The sequence below is a fragment of the Danio rerio genome, chromosome 8, assembly GCF_052040795.2.
Source record: "Danio rerio strain M-AB ecotype USA chromosome 8, GRCz13ab, whole genome shotgun sequence".
Classification (NCBI taxonomy): domain Eukaryota; kingdom Metazoa; phylum Chordata; class Actinopteri; order Cypriniformes; family Danionidae; genus Danio; species Danio rerio.
In genome coordinates this window covers 12,669,915-12,688,719 of record NC_141028.1, presented here as the reverse complement: position 1 = coordinate 12,688,719, position 18,805 = coordinate 12,669,915, and the positions used below count along the sequence as shown (strand labels likewise).

The following is an 18,805-nucleotide window of genomic DNA, read 5'->3' as shown; positions in this document are numbered from 1 at the left end:
TCACAGCAAAAACGTCACTGGTTCTAATTCTTACCCAGCCAGCCAACTGTCACACCCATGGCTCGTTTCCGCTCTCCCAATCAGCACTCTCCCTCGCCAATCACCTGCACCTGTTCCCTTAATCAAGTTCCCCTATAAAGCCTCCTTAATTACAGTCAGTGAGGGGCTGTAATTGAAGTCTGACGGTTCACCTTACCTTTTCCCTGACCTGCCTTCTTCCGTGGATGTTTCCCATCTCTTATGATTGAGTAACCTGTGGATGTTCCTTTCAAACCTGTGGATGAACAGAACTATCATTAAGGGAAGTGACTTTACACTCTATATCTGTTTACAACGTAAACAACAATCCATCTGCTCTTTAGCAAAGATTCTCACTCATAGATATATAGACTAGATGTCGCATAGGGACCCTCAGCATACGTCAATAGCGCCGCCACATTGGTACAGTGCTCCCAGGACAAATGTCATTCAACCGCACTAGTCAAGACAGTGTTATTACATGAAGATGCGGGACTTTAGCGCTGTCTACGGGTGTAGTAACGAGCAAACAAAGAAAACAAAGCACAAAGGCAGAACATTTCATAGGTAATATTAAGTTTTTTTCTGTTTTTGAATGTTCTGAACTTTTGTGCTAATCAGGTAACTATATTGATGAGAAAAGTCACTTACTGCATTCACCATAAGGCAAAGCAGCTCCAACTCGCACTAAACACTCGGCTTATGCTAGTTTTGTTGAATAAAATCAGCAAACAATGCAAAAGAAATATGACAATGAGATGCTGCGCTGCTAGAAACTTGTATTATTGTCGGCTAGTAAAAGAGTCGTTCGGGGGATTCATTCACAAACGAATCGCTCCCTTCATCAGTATGAGAAGTGAAAGCAGGAGAGGAGGTGTGTTTCAGGACATGGATTATATTAAATTTAACAGGGAGGGTGAATAGTACATTTCTGTACACACAAACACAAGCTTTTTGACAGGAATGCCCGTGCGGTCACTGATCCATCAATGTAGAAAAGTGATGTAAAATTATAATTTTCGTAATTAGAAAAAAAAATTACACACATCCAGGAAAACTCCCGATCATAGATATATGTGTATATGTGTATATCTGGCTTTGGATGGCCACAGTCCTCCACTGTACCTTGGTCCCACATTCATTTCAAAGGAGCGCTACCCTGTAGCAAGATGGCGGCGCTATTGACGCATTCCGTCCAACAGACAACAATAGGCCAGGTGACATCTAGTGTATATATCTATGACTCTCACTTACCTGTCTCCTGCTACTTGTTTGAATAAATTGATGAAAAGATATAACCCTCCTTGTCCTCATTGTGTGACCTTAACACCAACGTTTCTGTGTGGAGCTTACACGTTCTTCCCGTGCACACGAAGGTTTCCCCCGGGTTCACCGGTTTCCTCCCACCGTCCAAAAACATGCAACTTAAGTTAATTGACTAATCCAAATCGGCACCATAGACATGCTCCTTGTAAAGAGGTTATCTCTAAAGAGCAATCACTATCTGTTGATTAGCTACTACAGCAGGGGAGTTCTCGAGATCTACCTGAGCTCAAACTCCCCTCTTGCCCTGCAGATGGGAGGGAGCCCCGGGCTCAAGAATTTTTTTGAGCTCAGGGCTCTCTCCCGGGACAGCATGCCAAACAAGCTTTATGGTCAATCATCAGCTACTGTAGGTGTGAACTCTTGAAACAATTGCTATTAGCGACACAAGTGGTCGTTAAATAAACTGGTCACTCTTATGCTGCATTCACACTGCCTGCGACGTTGTAGCTGCCTGTCTCCCTGGGGGGGGCATTGTTGGATTAAATTTGACATACACGGATTTGCTCTTCAGTGTTTTGGCTTTCAGCAGTGACATTTACATTACACTGAACTGAACTAAACTGAACTTTAACTGTGAAAACTGAACTGAAGCAGTTTCAATTTACTAGAACTGCTTTAGCACTCTGGATGTATTTTTGTTGGCTATATATACCGCACCGGGTGCCACTCCTGTCAGCTAAGAAATGGAAACTGAGGCAACAATTGGCACAGGCACACTAAAATTGGACAACAGGAGATTGGAAAAACATTGACTGGTCTGATGAGTCTTGATTTCTGCTGCAACATTCGAGAATAGGGTCAGAATTTGCCATCAACAACATGAAAGCATGGATTTATCCTGCCTTGTATCAACGGTTCAGGCTGCTGGTGGTGTAATGGTGTAAGTGATATTTTCTTGGCACACTTTGGGCCTATTATTACCAAGTGAGCATCGTGTCAATGCCGAAGTCTACCTGAGTATTATTCCTGACCATGTCCATCCCTTTATGACCACACTGTGCCCATCTTCTGATGGCTCCTTCCAGCAGGATAACGCACCATGTCATAAAGCCCGAATCATCTCACACTGGTTTATTGAGCATGATAATGAGTTCACTGTACTCAAATGGCCTCCTCAGTCACCAGAACTCAATCCAATAGAGCACCTTTGGGATGTGGTGGAACAGGATTCTCATCATGGATATGCAGCTACCAAATCTGCAGCAACTGCGTGATGCCATCATGTCAATATGGACAAAAATCTCAGAGGAATATTTCCAGTACCTTGTTGAATCTGTGCCACAAAGGATTAAGGCAGATCTGAAGGCAAAAGGGAGTCCAACCCGGTACCTAATAAAGTGGCCGGTGAGTTTAAGCTAGTAGTTATTGTATACTTAGTTTAAAAATAGGCATCAAGGTCCACCCAATTTAAAATTTCATTAGACTAACCAGCCAATCACAGTGACGTGGAGGGGTTTGCTCCCTCCTCCTGCTCCTCATATGACTCCACCACATCCATCAGACTCCAAGTCAACACTCCTCCCTCGCTTAACATGAAAAACTTCACCTTTTTTTTGCCCAGGCCTGTACTCATATCTCTATCAGTGCACTAACATGTGCAGTGCAACCCGGTCCAGATTTTCTGCTGATCTGCATCGCACACGCCCATGAATGACAAACAGTCTTTTTATTATGTGCAATTGACGGGATTCTAGTCACAGCCTCTTTATTACTTTTTTTCTCCTTTCTTTTTTTCTCGCTGCTATTAAAGTGCTGCATCATTAAGCTGGATAATGCCATTTTTAAAAAGGCTGACAGTCCCAGGGTTTTTATGAGCGGCTGCGGAGACTGTGCCGGAATAGTGATGAAACCATATGGGGAGAAGCGGTGTAAATGACTTCTTAGTGGCGCAGCGGTTCGTGAAGGACACGTTGACGGGCGGCTGGCAGGAAACTAATGATCTACACACATCGCACCACCCTAAACACAGGGATGGGAGGAAAACAGAGCCGTAATTAGAAAACACAACATCGGAAAGGAGAGAGCTTGGAGTGACTGGCCTTATAACACAGCACTGTGAAGTTTGAAGAAGTGTGTCGGGCCCTTGAGACCTGTCACATGTGTGTGGTTTTTTTGTGCTCGTTGCCAGGGGCTCCGGTGCAGATGACCATGATAAATAGGAGAATGTTCATATGACTTTATGGATGTTTATGTTCCTTCGGGAATTGCTCTGGATTCATGTTTCCTAGTGCGGTCCCTGGTGTGGTTACTCAGTCTGTCAAAAGTGTCTTTGTGAAGTTTGTCTCTTGTTTACATCAGATACAAAGGATAAATCTCAGTAGAATCTCACGATGTACAGTCGCACCAATTTTGAGCAGTCATGGCCTAATTTTCAGAGCTGTTTGGTTGACAGATAAACAGCCTCGTTGGCAGGAAAATGTCATTATGTAACCTACAGAGAAAAGCCGAGCTCTCTTTATACAGCAGCATCTTTGACCCCAGCCAATAGACAGGTTTGATAACGACGGCCTGTAATTAGTGTTCTTTCCTTTGTTTGTGTCTCATTCCACCGAATAATTAGCCGCCGTGTTTATTTTCCTCGCTAATTAGTGTATGCTAATGATGCAGAGGTCGTGATGTGTGATCTCGGCCAGCCATGCGAATCACCTGGCACTGGCGCTACACGGAAAATGAAACTTCAGAGTAAACCTTTCCCGTCGACTTCAGACCGCAGATAGAGTCCTTGTGCCAAAATGCAGATTATTTATCGCTCCCTTGTCCTGCGAAATAGGGTCATAAAATGTATTTCCAAGCAAACACTTTAATCCGAACTGCTTGATTATGGCTGGTATTAAGCCTGCCAGTGAATACTCTGATGCCCAATAACAGTTACAGTGGCCTTAATGCACCGTCTATCTCAGCGTTTGACATAAAGTAGCATATAATTTAATACAGTTTATGCTCTTTTCTGTTTATAAGGCAATAAGGGGGAAAAGTTGAGTGTACAGACGAATGGTGTCGAGTTTTTGTTGAATACTTAGTATTAAAATACTGTTTTAGGTTCATTTAAGGGAAGGTTCAACATAATTTTAACATTAACAAACCACTGTTACTTATGTATTATTTCATATTCTTTAAATAAACACTATAACAAATGTAAATGAGCAGATTTGTTGTTGTTTTGTCATTCATTTTATTTTCTGCTTAGTCCCTTTATTAATCAGGGGTCGCCACAGTGGAATGAACCACTTGTTTTGTCAATTTAATTAGTAATTTTCTAGTCTGTTGAGTTAATTAAATTGTGAAAAATTACTTTGTCAACTAGCTGAACATATAAATACATTTTGTTAAATTATATATACACACACACACACACACATTAACACTCACCGGTCACTTTATTAGGTACACCTTACTTGTACTGGGGTGAACCCTCTTTTGCCTTCAGAACTGCTTTAATCCTTCGTGGAATAGATTCAACAAGGTACTGGAAATATTCCTCAGAGATTTTCCTCCATATTGACAAGATGGCATCATGCAGTTGCTGCAGATTTGTTGGCTGCACATTCATGATGCAAATCTCTCGTTCCACCACATCCCAAAGGTGCTCCATTTGATTGACATCTGGTGACTGTGGAGACCATTTGAGAAGTGAACTCATTGTCATATTTAAGAAACTAGTCTGAGATGATTTGTACTTTATGACATGAGTTATTCTGCTGGAAGTGTACAGTGTGGTCACAAAGGATGGACATGATCAGCAACAATATTCAGGCTGTGGCGTTGACACAATGTTCAGTTGGTACTAATGGGCCTATCAACATAAGGCATTTGCGCTCACAGAACTGCCACTCCCTGGATATTTTCTCTTTTTCAGACCATTCCCTGTAAACCCTAGAGATGATAAAAATCCCAGTAGATCAGCAGTTTCTGAAATACTCAGACCAGCCCGCCGGTCACCAACAACCATGCCACGTTCACTTAAACCACTTTTCTACCCCATTCTGATGCTCGGTTTGAACTGCAGCAGATCGTCTTGACCATGTCTACATGCCTAAATGCATTGATTTGCTGCCATGTGATTGGCTGATTAGAAATTTGTGTCAATGATCAGTCGGACAGGCGTACCTAATATAGTGGCCGGTAAAAATTGATGTATAAAATGAACAAACTATGGATGTGAACACAAATATGAGCTTCAATACATCATTATTGTATTTGTTGTACTGCCTTTAACAAAATGTTGAATATTTAAAAAAACTGACAGCATTTTAATAATGAGAATCCTCATTAAAAATAATGACAAAGACACATTACACTAATGAGAACTGGGGGTTAAATGTGCCTAATTGTCTGAAAATAATGCAACAAACAAATTTACAAGATTACATTTAAGCAAAATAGAAGCAGTGATTTCTTATTTGGTTCCAGGGTAAAATGTGACCGGAACATCATGCTGTCCACAAATGAATTGTTTATTTTTAATTATTCAAGTTCTGCTACAACACTGATGCCACTCAAGATCTCTGTGACAGACAGAGAGCTCAAAGCAGGCAAAGGATGCGCTGTTATTCAGTAGCGCTGGAAACTGACATAAAGATCGCAATTTATACATTATTTGCAACAACATTAAATATGTTGTTGTTTTGTTATTATATAAACACACTACCTGACAAAAGACTTGTCATCGATCCCAGTTAAGAGCAACCAATAATAACTGGATTTCTGGTTGATCGTTCGGAAAAGTGGCAGAAGGTGCATACAACACAACTGCATACCAATTACCACAAATACTGCAGAAGACCTATTGGAACCTGAATGGGCCCAAGATTCTCACAGAAATCAGTCAAGGTTGGTGAAGGAAAAGTCATGGTTAGGAGTTACATTCAGTATGGGGGCATTTGAGAGATCTGCAGAGCGGATAGCAACATCAACAGCCTGAGGAGTAGCAGCTCTTCAGCGCCAATAAAGGAGGAAGAGTTTTGACGGGTTCATTTAAATAGTTTACTTAAATGCAATAAACTTCGTCACTGAAATCCTATTTTTCTCAATTCTTTGTTACATCAGCATCAATTCTCATCTTTACCAGCTTGGTGATCTCATACCACATACTTCTTTGCACATAACATGATAGCACCGTGTAAAACTGTAGCACCAAAGCACCGTCAAACTACAAGGAAAACTAACCAAACAACATAGAAAAATAAACTCAACAAACATTCACAAAACATCTAACATTTTCCAAATAAATCAAACAATATACAAAACATACCTCGCTCTGCTTGCTGAAGGGATACAAAATGATAAAAGCTCAAGGCATTCTTCCGAGCTGTACCTGTTAGCTCGTGAACAAACGTAAATTGCTCTTACTCTACTTTGTCTCACTTAAATCCTATATCGCCCTCCTGTGGTGACTCCAAATAAAGCTAGCAAAAGAATAAATAAAATTGTGGCAGTAACATGAAGAATGAAGACATTTGTGCTGCCCATTACAAAACAAACCACAGGAGAGGGCAAATTCTTCAGCAGGATAGTGCTTCTTCTCATACTTCAGCTTTCACATCAAAGTTCCTGAAAGCAAAGAAGGTCAAGGTGCTTTAGGATTAGCTAGCCCAGTTACCAGACATGAACATTATTGAGCATGTCTGGGGCAGAGGTTGCGTTAACCGAATATTTTCCGTCATTGACGGATTTTTTTCAGCTGTGATGGAAAAATCTGAAGGTGATCTGTCATTTTGACAGATTATGCTGAGGGTGGTCTATTGTAATTTGTTGCTGACTGTAATTCCCACTCCTGTCCAGCTGATGGCGATTGCCCTTTTTTTGTCTTCTCTTTGTCACCGCTGCGTACAGTTGCAAATACGTCACAGCAGCTGAGTGTAAGTTTTTTTAAACAGCCAAGTAGTTATGATATTAATAATAAAGGTGAAAAAAGAGGAAGTGATGGAGTGGACGATGAAGATCCAATCAAGCAGCAGCAAGGAGGTCAGGTTTATTGTTTTTATATTGATGTGCTTGTGCACTACAAAATAATTTATTCATTTTTTGTATTATTTGTTTCTTGCAATCAACGTTTATTATTATTTATTTTGTCCTTTGATTATTTTTGTTATAGGATATGTATGCTGTTTGCAATTTATTCAAAGGTTAAACGCAGTGCCTACACGTGTTTACATTATAGCCTGCGTTTGCTGTTATATCAACTCAAATGGTTGTAATACCATGTATCAAGCACCAATGTAATACCAAAAGATTTTATATGAAGGTATATAAAGCTACGGGCCGCAGTTCACATTACTCGCGGGCCGATTTTGGCTCGGATGCGGCAGCGTCGACTCGCTTACGGCCGCCACATCTGGCCCAATTGACTCGGGCTGGAATCGGGATTCCACAGGCATTCGGCCCCAGTACGGCAGCCGGAGTCTGGCCGAGAGGTAAGCCTCCGGCAGGCGAGAATCTAGCTGCAACTGGGCCGAGTGTATTTTGCTATCTGGGGTGCGTTGTGAGCATTACCGGACTCATAGGGATGCAGCCGCGCCCCTAGTGCAGAAGGAGCGCGTGCTGTAGTAATTTTTTCCAGTAAAACGAGTGCTTGCAGGATCAGGAAATCCCACATTCAGAGAATCCAGCAAACTGATCACAGCCGTAGGAGAAATGTTTCCTAACTAAAAAACGCTGGCTGAAGTGGCGCTAGTAAATCTTGGTCACGAGAAGTCGACTTTCCGAGGCAAAGACAGAATTTAATGACAACTGCCTCTGCATCAGTCTCCCTTGATGCATTTGATTACGCACAGGCAAGCACCCTGTTTAGGTCGACGCAGGAGGAAGATATGAGTTAGGGCAGATAGGAGTTTTTGTTAATTTGTCACATAAATAAATGAATAATTTAGCCTATATGCTCATTGTGCAAGTTCATTATTAAAATATGAATAAAAAAGGCGATTAGTAAGTCTGCAAATTAAATAACAATCAATAATAGGTTATGACGGAAATTTTACAACCCTCAAAATGACGGACAATGAGAAAGTTTAATGAAACCTCTGGTCTGTGGTAAGATGATGGAGGAAGCATTGAAGATAAATCCAATGAAAGAAAGATGCGTAAAAGATGCGCTGTTATTCAGCATGGCTGGAAACTGATATAAAGATTAGCAATTTATAAATTATATTCTTTTTTCGCATTTCATGCTTTTTTGACTTATTTAAAGCATATTTTATATATACACACACACACAGAACAAGAACAAACATTGGCTAATACTTTAGACAAACAATAGACAATATAAAAGAAAACAACAAAGAAAAGAGACGAAAAAAAAAAAACACATCATAATCACAAAACATACAATCAAAACTAGAGAGGGTGCATAGTTTAAACTTCAGAGGGGTCAGGGAATTGCTCTTGAGATGTTGATTTGTCAAATAAATCAAGAAATTGACCCCAAGAGGCAAAATTTTTTCTCATGGAGCTAGTCTGTAAAAATATGAGTCTCTCCATCTGAATAACAGACATTATATCAGAAATCCAGTTCTGGAATGAGGGGGGTAACGGCGATTTCCAATTATTAAACAATAGTCTTCTAGCCACCACTATGCCTTGCATTAAAGACTCTTGTACTGTTTGAGGTAGAGAAGATGTGTTTTGTGAAAATCCAAAGATAGCAAGTTCGGCATCTGGCAGAAAAAGCGTACTCTAAGCCTTGGAGTACCAGTCAAATATGTTGGTCCAGATTCTGTTCAGTAGGGGACAGAGCCAGAAGGCATGAGCAACCGCGTCCTCTGCTATCTTGCATCTATCGCGCATTGGTGAGACAGAACAAAGGATTTTATGGAGCTTGGCTTTAGTGTAGTGTGGACAATGTATGACCTTGAATTTAATCAGTTGGTGTCTGCTGTTGACTGTATTGAAGTCAAACAATTGTCCCATGAATCTGCAGAGAGTTGGATTCCCAAATCTTTTTCCCAGGCAACTTTAAAACTCATGGAGGATACTATAACACAACTTTCAAATAAACAGACAAATTTAGAAATAAGATGACTTGGAACTGTTTGGGGGATGGGGGGGGGGGGGATTAGGGTTGTAAAGATATCATAAATCACATGATTTTCTGGACAGAGTTCGAATTTGGGAATTTTAGACTTCACAAAATATCTGATTTGCAAATAACTGTTAAGGTTCGTGTAGGGTAAAGGAGCGAGGACTCTGGTGCAGAAAATAATGGGTCTTTATTATTAATTAAATTAAAATAAAAAGGCAAAACAAACTACCCCAAGGGGAAAACATTAATGAAACAAATAAACAATCAAACAAACTAGACTGGGCAGGCTGGCAGGAATCAGGACTTTAGAACAGGACAAGGCAGGAAACGACGACAAACTGGCACAGCAGACATGAGGAGAATATAAGCAGAAGTAAATTAACACACAAATAGGTATACTAATAATGGGTTAACAAGGAGGGTGGGACTAGACAATAGACGGGAGAGCACATGACAGAAAGGCTGTTTCTCAATATGCGTTCTTCATCGGTTTTGCGTCCTCGTGTTCTCGTGTAATGTCATCATCAGCTGCCAAAGTTCAGTTCCAACGCAAGTCCGTTCTGTGCGTTCTTCGAATTGAGAAACAGCCAAAGACAACACAAGCCATATACTCACATAAAACGAGACAAGAACACGCAGCCAATGAGAGAACTCAAGACAAGCACAACAATGGAGCACACAACAATAGCATGTGGCAACAATGTAAACATCCAGCCACGTGCTTAGACGACACCAACAAACGCAAGACACGAGCACATAATAGATAAAAACACCTTACCATGAACGCCAACCCAAACCCAACCCAACGAGCACATAATAGATAAAAACACCTTACCATGAACGCCAACCCAAAACGAAACCAACTAGATGGAGACGCTGAGAATGAAACAGCGCAATGTCGACAGAACCCCAAGTGGTGCTCACTGCAGAGCCACTTGGGCAGAGCTGAGCTTTAGCAAGGCGGAGCTTGAGCTCTAGCTCCTCCTTCATTGCACTTCTTCTACGAGAATAAAACACAAACAAGTACAAAAGCTTGTATCAAGCGGAATGTTGCACAGTCTGCGCGTGCGCCAATGACGGCACCCATACAGAAACTCACAATGACAGAAAACGAATGCTCGACCAGAGAAAACTCAAGCCGAGCATCACATACAGGACAAGACAGAGCTAGTGTACGGGCTCTGCCACCAAAAACAAGAATTTACAAGACTGGAGGTGCAGAACCCTGACAATAACGGGGAAAATATGTATGAGGGAAGTCAGATTTTTCCCTAACTGACTGAAGGAAGCAAAACGCCCCTCTATACATAGATCCTTGATAAAACAAACTGTTTTTCCTCCAAACATAATACGTTTTTTCAGTCCATGCCGGTAAGAATGAATGATTCTGACATATTGGTGCATATACAGAGGTCTTTGGTAGTGTTTTATGTACGATTTCTGTATCATGGATTATTTTGTCATCCAAATCTTTTGGTAGAGGCATTGCCTTCACTGCCTCCAGAGAAAACGCCCCTGCAATTCAATTAATAAACAACACAAAAGACCAAGGACATAGATCATGTTGGCTAGATTTATCATTGCTCAAATGCAAGAAATTTGGCTCAATATCAGTGATTTGATCCCATGCTGATTATCTAAATCAATTACGGTCTTGTTTTATCATTGTTGTTTTGGCACACAGTGCAGTATTTTCCAAGTCTGTCAGGTAATCAGGCCATAAATGAACAGATGGCTAGAAAAAAAAGACATAAAGCTACAGGTTGTTCATAATCTACTTCATCTTACATCGTTTACTCAGTCCAAAATTGTCGAGAATTTTCTTTTCCGTACAACAAAAGCATGCAGTCATGCTCTGAGGAGGACGGAAAGCACAATATGAGTGAAATAATATTTCATATTCCCGCAGTATTCCCAGTCCATGTGTTATATAAGTCTTCTGAAGTCATAAAATAGCTTTGTGTGAGGAACAGACCTACGGGGCATTTGTGCTGACAGCCTAAGTGTGCAATAATTAACACTTGTTTAATGTGAGCCAGGCAATGCCAGTCCATCATTAAACTGTCAATTAGAGGCTGGGAGTGTTTACCAATAAATAAGAAGTGCTCGGCTACAGACTAGCAGAATTATCACTGCGCAGATAAGAACTTTTTATTCCGGCGAACAAGCTTTCTCATTAGTGACTGGGCAAAAAAAATTCAATTTACGTGTGTTTTGTAGTGGAAAACTCCCAAGTATTTATGCTCACAAAGTGTGGGGATTTTTAAAAGGTGCTTAGACAGGGTTGCCAAGTCAGTTTTCGCTGCAAAACTGGGCCACTTTTATGCTTTTGCCATGGGTTGGATTTTGTTTTCACACAAACCAGAAGTCTGAAGGTTTTATGACTGATCAACAGCCAATCTTCTGCATGCAAGTATAAACAGGCAAGAGGCTGAAGATACACTATGATACAATTTATTCACACCTCATCCTACTGACAGGTTTGGCTATTTTCCAGGAGAAATATGTTGATTTGAGAAAGCCAACACAATGCTATTAAACAACGTTCCTTGTATATTCTTCTTCTGAAGCTAAAATTTCCAACTCCTAAAGATTTATTCACTTCAATTCAAGTTTTTTTGTATAGCGCTTTTCACAATAATTTAACTTCACAAAAAGGTGCACATTATTCCATTACATTCATTCATTCATTTTCTTGTCGGCTTAGTCCCTTTATTAATCCAGGGTTGCCACAGTGGAATGAACCACCAAATTATCCTGCACGTTTTTATGCAGCGCATGCCCTTCCAGCCGCAACCCATCTCTGGGAAACATCCACACACTCATACACTACGGACAATTTAGCCTACTCAATTCACCTGTACCACATGTCTTTGGACTGTGGGGGAAACTGGAGCACCCGGAGGAAACCCATGCGAATGCAGGGAGAACATGCAAACTCCATACAGAAACGCCAACTGAGCCAAGGCCTGAACCAGCGACCTTCTTGCTGTAAGGCGACAACACTACCTACTGTGCCACTACGTCGTCCTATTCCAATACAATCAAAATAAAAAAGTTAAGGTTATTAGTTATCACAACTTTATTGAAAATCTCTTTCATAAGGGGCTTAAACCCAGTTGTTTGAAAACAATTTTTGAATATAACCAGCTTCTAATATTAAAAATACATTATTTTATTTTTCATAATCACACGTAATAAAAAAACAATCTTTAACTCTTTAAATTGCACTTTAGGCTAAAAACCCGTATCTGTCAAATAACTAGTAAAATATTATATAAAAAATATAATATAATATGGCAAACACTAGAAAAATTAGTAGAAATTAGTTTATAAAACTGTTGAAAACAAAATGTGTCAAACCACACTTTTACATATTTGATGCAACACTATTTTTTTAAACTTCACAAGAGGGCTAATAATTTTGTCTTCAGTTATATTTCCCTTTATACCTTCTAATGCCCTCTACAGAAAGTCTGAAATTACAATAGGAATGAATTACAATAGGAATGAATTCATTCCTATTGTAATTTCAGACTTTCTGTAGAGGGCATTAGAAGGTATAAAGCGAAATATAACTGAAGACAAAATTATTAGCCCTCTTGTTTATTCATTCATTTTCTTGTCGGCTTAATCCCTTTATTAATCCGGGGTCGCCACAGCGGAATGAACCGCCAACTTATTCAGCAAGTTTTTACGCAGCGGATGCCCTTCCAGCCGCAACCCATCTCTGGGAAACCACTTGTTCAATAAAATGCTAAATTCTAGAGACATTCCTAGCAAAACAAATAAACATTTGCCATGACCTGTTACTCAAAAGCATCTTGCTATAGCTACTTAATTTATAATGTAGCCAAACTAGAATTTTGAAATCTTTCTTGCTGTATAAGCTTTTTATTATTGACATTCTTTTAACATTTAACACTGTGGATTATACAGATTTATGTTTTAAATACACCATTTTAAGTAATTAGCTGTTCATCTTCTGCGACTGTGACCATCTTTTTGTAAAAACAGTAATATTTCAATTGCATCCACTACCACATTAAAAAACCTTGTAGTAATTTATAGAAATATTATAGTGTTTTATCAGTCCATTATAGTACAGTACCATTATAAAAATAGGCAATTTAATTTGTTGCTCTGGTATCAAAACAACTATAAACATAACCCAATCTTGAAAAAAAAAACATGTTCAAAAACACTATAATAGCCTATTTACAATAAATTACCATAGTATTTTTTTCATGAGGTCATTTGTCCGCGATAAAAAACGTAAATGCCTGATGTAAGGACATCTGATGTATTTTTTTTAGCCCTCCTCCTACTGCAGCTGCCTGCTCTCGTCTACATTTCAGTTAAGGCAAGGCGCACCTCAAACGAGCCTATTCTCCCTTTGTACGTGTCATCAGAGGAGGAAAGCCCCGCCCATTAATGACAATCTTTCCCTCATTAGCATATGACGTCAGTCTTGTTTATGAATCTGCCACTATGCTAACACAGGTATTTGTAGCTCCGGCCTCTTATCAAAAGAGTACAATCTCATTTGAATTTAAAGTGACAGTCACCGAAATGGCACAATTAGGCACAAACCGAAAAGTGTCAAAGAGTTATAAAACCTTATTTGTGTGGTATTTTGAGCTAAACTTCACATACACACTCTACGGACATCAGTGGCTCATTTTACATCTTATGAAAAGGAGCAAAAAAGGTCCCCTTTAAATCAAACTTTCAGATTTTCTCAAGCCAAAATGTTTGCAGTGATGAATGCACATTTAGTGGCACCTGCAGCCGTACGGCTGTACGCACTGTGTGTACCAACCATGAGAGGGCGGGAATTAATGCAGCTTTTTATTTATTTATTTGTGACATAATTTAAATTGATTATTAAACAGTATACACTACAGCTGCCTGCTTTGCCACTATAGTGCCAAATTGTTGTAATACTTCGGTATGGTTACGGTTGTTTCTCCATTGAGCCTGGAACAGCGCGTCACTATTACAAACCGTTCTCGGCCTGGAATTCTCCATACAGAGACAACTTTGCTGAACTGTGCTGACAGAATCTGTGTGTTGAAGTTGCGGCTCTGTTGCCAAGCTACCACAGCTGGCTTAGCGGAAGACCGTTAGTTATCAGACATCCACAAGTGAACTACACTACATTTAATGTGTGTATATATATATATATATATATATATATATATATATATATATATATATATATATATATATATATATATATATATATATATATATATATATATATATACACAGGTCTAAACGATACCGTTTTGAAAAAGGTTTTAAAACCATAGAGCAGTCTTAGGCAGAGAATCACTAACCCACCACATTCTTACGAACAAATTTTATTTATTAAAGTTATTATTTAATTGACTAAGATATAACCTTTATAATAAAAATTACAAACTTGTTGTCTAAAATCTTAAAATAATAAAATAGCCTATTATTTTATTTGTGGCTCAAGCTTGATTAAATTTATGGACATTCTAGGCAATGAGACCTTTACTTCGCCTGACTGAGTGTGAGGTTATTGCATGCGGTGCTGTATTTGGGAGCACAAAAACTCGCTCTGATCTGGGAGAGAACTTTACCAACAGCTACATGCACTACTGAAAAACTTCTGCACATCAAATAAAGACACGCTTAACACCATCAATGTCCACAATCATCCTATATCCATGAAACATGAACCTTCAGACTCTTTGAACAACGAGGAAATAACTGCACTCCAGTCAAGCCAGACGGCTTGTTTTGTAATTTAAAGCCGGAGATACCACCTGAAGGACGGTAACGGCGTGTTGTGATGTCAGCCGTCACCAGAGAAAGTCAAATCCTTCTTTACTTTTTGGACTTTTGTTTGAAAGGTTTAGTGGCACTGTAGCTGTCCAAAATACTGTTGTATGATTTAAATTATAGCATATATTTGCACCAATAAACAAGTCAAAGGAATTAATAAATAAAATAAATATGGATTCTTAAATGTAGGTTTTGCTTTTACAAAAACAAATGTTTTAGAAAATAAAACGAGCAATTTTCAACATTTATTTTTACGATTTAGTTAAATATAAGTTGGACATTTATGGGGCCATATAACATGCTTCTCTGTGTGTGTGTGTGTGTGTGTGTTTAATCTTTAACACACACTGTTTAGCTATGCAAAATGTTTTCTAAAATGTCAAGCAGGATTTTGTCTATAGCTTTAATTATGAAGACAATAAAATATTAAAATAACAAAAATAAAATGATAAAAATACAAAGATAAAAAGAGCAGAATTTTGCTAAATTATGAAAAAAATGTTTTTATTTCACGTGATGCATTCGTTACTTAATGTTTGAATACTGAAATAACAGCGGTATATATATAACAATCGGAAGAGGGCGGGGCGGTGTCGGATTTGTGCGTAAATCCTTGGAATAAAATCCTGCAGGCGCCCTTGCGCATATATGAACATGTATGTTATTTTTGTATATTTTTTGGAGATGAGAAATGTCAAGGCTATTATACAGTGAATTTCTACAGTGTTTTTTTTTTTTTGTCCAAATGGCAGTCCAGTCAAGTTCTCCCACACTAGAGTCAATAAATCATTTCTACATGGACCTTGCTTTGCACACCAGGAAATTGTCATGCAGGAACAGAAAAAAGCTTTTGGAGAAAAAAGATGGAGGCACTGAATCCACTACAATGATTGTGTGATGGAGCCTTAAGATTTGTTTCACTGGAATTACTGGAATAGCCAAAAATATGTTAACTAGAAGAGCTGTTTTACCAACACAGAAGAGTCTGTACACTGTAAACAAGCCTATTTCAATATATTCCTTCATTCAATACAAAAGCTTTGTTGGAAATGAGTCTATAATAACACATATTCAGAACATCAGTCATGATAACGTCAGAAAAGCTGCTTTATTTATATATGGACAGTGGAATTTTAACAGGCAGTTCAGTTAGTAAGTCCGATATTGATTCAGTAACCGCTCTGGAATGCATTTCCCAATAGCATCATTAGCCAGCTATAGCCACAGGTTCTGTCATTTAGTTCAACGATTCAGTGTTTCCCATAACTACAGCTTGGTTTTCATCTACTGTTGAATAATTCAGTTCAAAGATACAACTTGATTAAAACTGCTTAATCATCTGTTTGAACGATTATTTGAAGAATTGACTCCTAAGAGTCACTAGTATTTGAATTGGACTACATGAATTTGTTTAGAGTTGATTAGACAAGTTTTGATTTACTTAAAGGGGACCTATAATGCAAAAATCACTTTTATAAGGGGTTTAAACACAGGTAACACACAATGAACGAACGAACGAACGACCTAATGAAGGAAGGAACAAAAATATGAACAAACGAAGGAATGAAGAGAGGAACGAAGGAAAGAACAAATGAATGAAGGAAGGGCAGAACAAACATTGTAACATCATAAACGATTTCACTTCTGAGCCATGGAAACACCGCAATATTTCAACATAATGCAGTAAAAAGAATGCTAGAACCATATGAGCACCAGCAAGAGCTTTCATTTGAGCTATATGTGTCATATGAAAAATACCGGGTCCTCAGAGTTTAACTGGTTAATTATGATGTTTCATATTTTTTCCAATTAATATTTTTTGTTCAATTTCAATCAGAGTATATTTGTAAACGGAAAATCATTTTTAAATATCACTTATTACTTATTTCAAACAAATACATTTAAAAAATTAGTATTTGAGTGAGTTGGTAATATATAATTGATTTCATTGCTTTAAAATGCATTCAATATTTTAAGTAAAAAAATTATAATCTGGCACAAAAATTGACTACACGCATTTTTATAGTTTCTTCTGCTAAAATGTAGCTTAAATATCACTTTGTAATTAATACATGGCATTATTCTGGAATGGTTGTGTGTGTGTGTGTGTGTGTGTTATGTTTTTGCAAATGTTTAATGCTGCTTCTTACATTTTATAGTAAGCCTGTATATGAGAGGATCAGAGATGTGAGACTCAGAGCTGGTTTGGATTGGTTATTGGGCTGTCTCTGTCATACAGACAGGCAGCTCTGGGTTTGGTATTGTTTATGAAGTGTGCTGGGATGCGGTATATGTAATGATTCCACATTCGCCCTGCTCATCTGGGCTCTGTGAGCCGCCTGTCTGTTTCGAAGCGTAAATTATTCCTCTGCTCTTCCGCCTGCTGGCTGCTGCCTCTGCGTTACTGAGCCGAACTAAATGCATTTCAATGAGAGAACGGTTCCAACTTTTCCACTCCTCAGGGGGGAAACGGGAAAGCGAAATATGCAGACATATAAAGTTTTAAAGGAATAGGGAATAGTTCACCCCAAAAATAATATTCTGTCATTTTTTTACTCACCCTCCTCAAGCCATTTCCATCCGGTATGAGTTTCTTTCCTCTGTGAAAAACAAAAGGATCAATTTTAAACATGTGCTTCAACACTCTCAAAATTACAATGAATGGAAAACAGAGCTTTCAAGCTTAAAAAATGACTCAAAAACAACATAAACACAGTCCATGACTCATTCCAAGTATTATGAAGCTATGAAATAGAACAGACCCAAGATAATGTCAAGACAATGCAACACAGGCTCATTGTGAATATGTACCCCATCCACATTTCTGGAGAATGTGAATTATGTTGCCAGAGTTACGTCTATATTCTGTTCCTTTTTGCTCTATACCAGATGACCACTTACCTCCATATGCTTGGCTTTTCTGGTGTTACCAGTTTGCCCAGTAGCTCGCTGCATCTGTTGGCCGACTTGGGATGCGGAGCGGAGTTAACCTTGACGACGGGGTTTAGAACGGTTCCAGAAACCATGTAAAACAAAAGCAAAAATAATAAAGTAAATAACAAAAGGCTGAAAACATGGCGAAATCCCACAGCAGCGATGGCCTTTTTTTTCTAGATTGCTTTTCAGTTGGGTTTAGGGAAGGCGGTGATCGGGTAAATCGGTACTTTTGAAAACACTATCAGTTGGGTTTTAGGAAGGAGGTGGGTGAGGGTAATTGGCCAGTCAGTTAGTCATTCAGTCGACAGTGGCTTCTGATGGATTTATGTGAGAACTGCAAGCACGAGTAGCCCTAATGAAAGACATTTGGGTCAGTCGTCAGTCAGTTGGTAGGTCAGTCAGTCAGTCAGTCAGTCATTCAGTAGTGTACACTTCTTTTTCATTTCAGTCTTTACTTTAACCAATTAAAAAGAAAAATGTCATAATAAATACAATTATTTTTATTAAAAATGGATTTATGTTTTGTTTATTGCATATAGTTAACCGGCTACCACCGCAAGTGCGGGAAGCCTGTAATTGATTGTTTTTTCCAATAAGGTGGGGAAATAAATACATTTAAATTTTTATTAAGTGTTGTTCACATTAAATAATAATAAAACAAAAACACTGATTTAAAAAGTATTCTGTGAC

At 38.7% G+C, this 18,805-nt stretch overlaps 1 long non-coding RNA gene across 2 annotated transcripts in view; it reads right to left on the bottom strand.

The window, feature by feature from the left end:
• Positions 1–18,162, bottom strand: part of LOC141375581 (uncharacterized) — a 44,561-nt gene extending 26,399 nt beyond the window's left edge. The window contains exons 1-3 of one of the 2 annotated variants that reach the window (XR_015497651.1): positions 18,080–18,162; positions 17,739–17,778; positions 197–274 (exon numbers count right to left, since the gene is read on the bottom strand). This is a non-coding gene — a long non-coding RNA (uncharacterized LOC141375581). Of the gene's footprint in view, positions 1–196; positions 275–17,738; positions 17,783–18,079 lie in introns of those variants that run through there. The other variant, XR_015497652.1, reaches the window with a different exon arrangement.
• Positions 18,163–18,805: the final 643 nt, after the last annotated feature.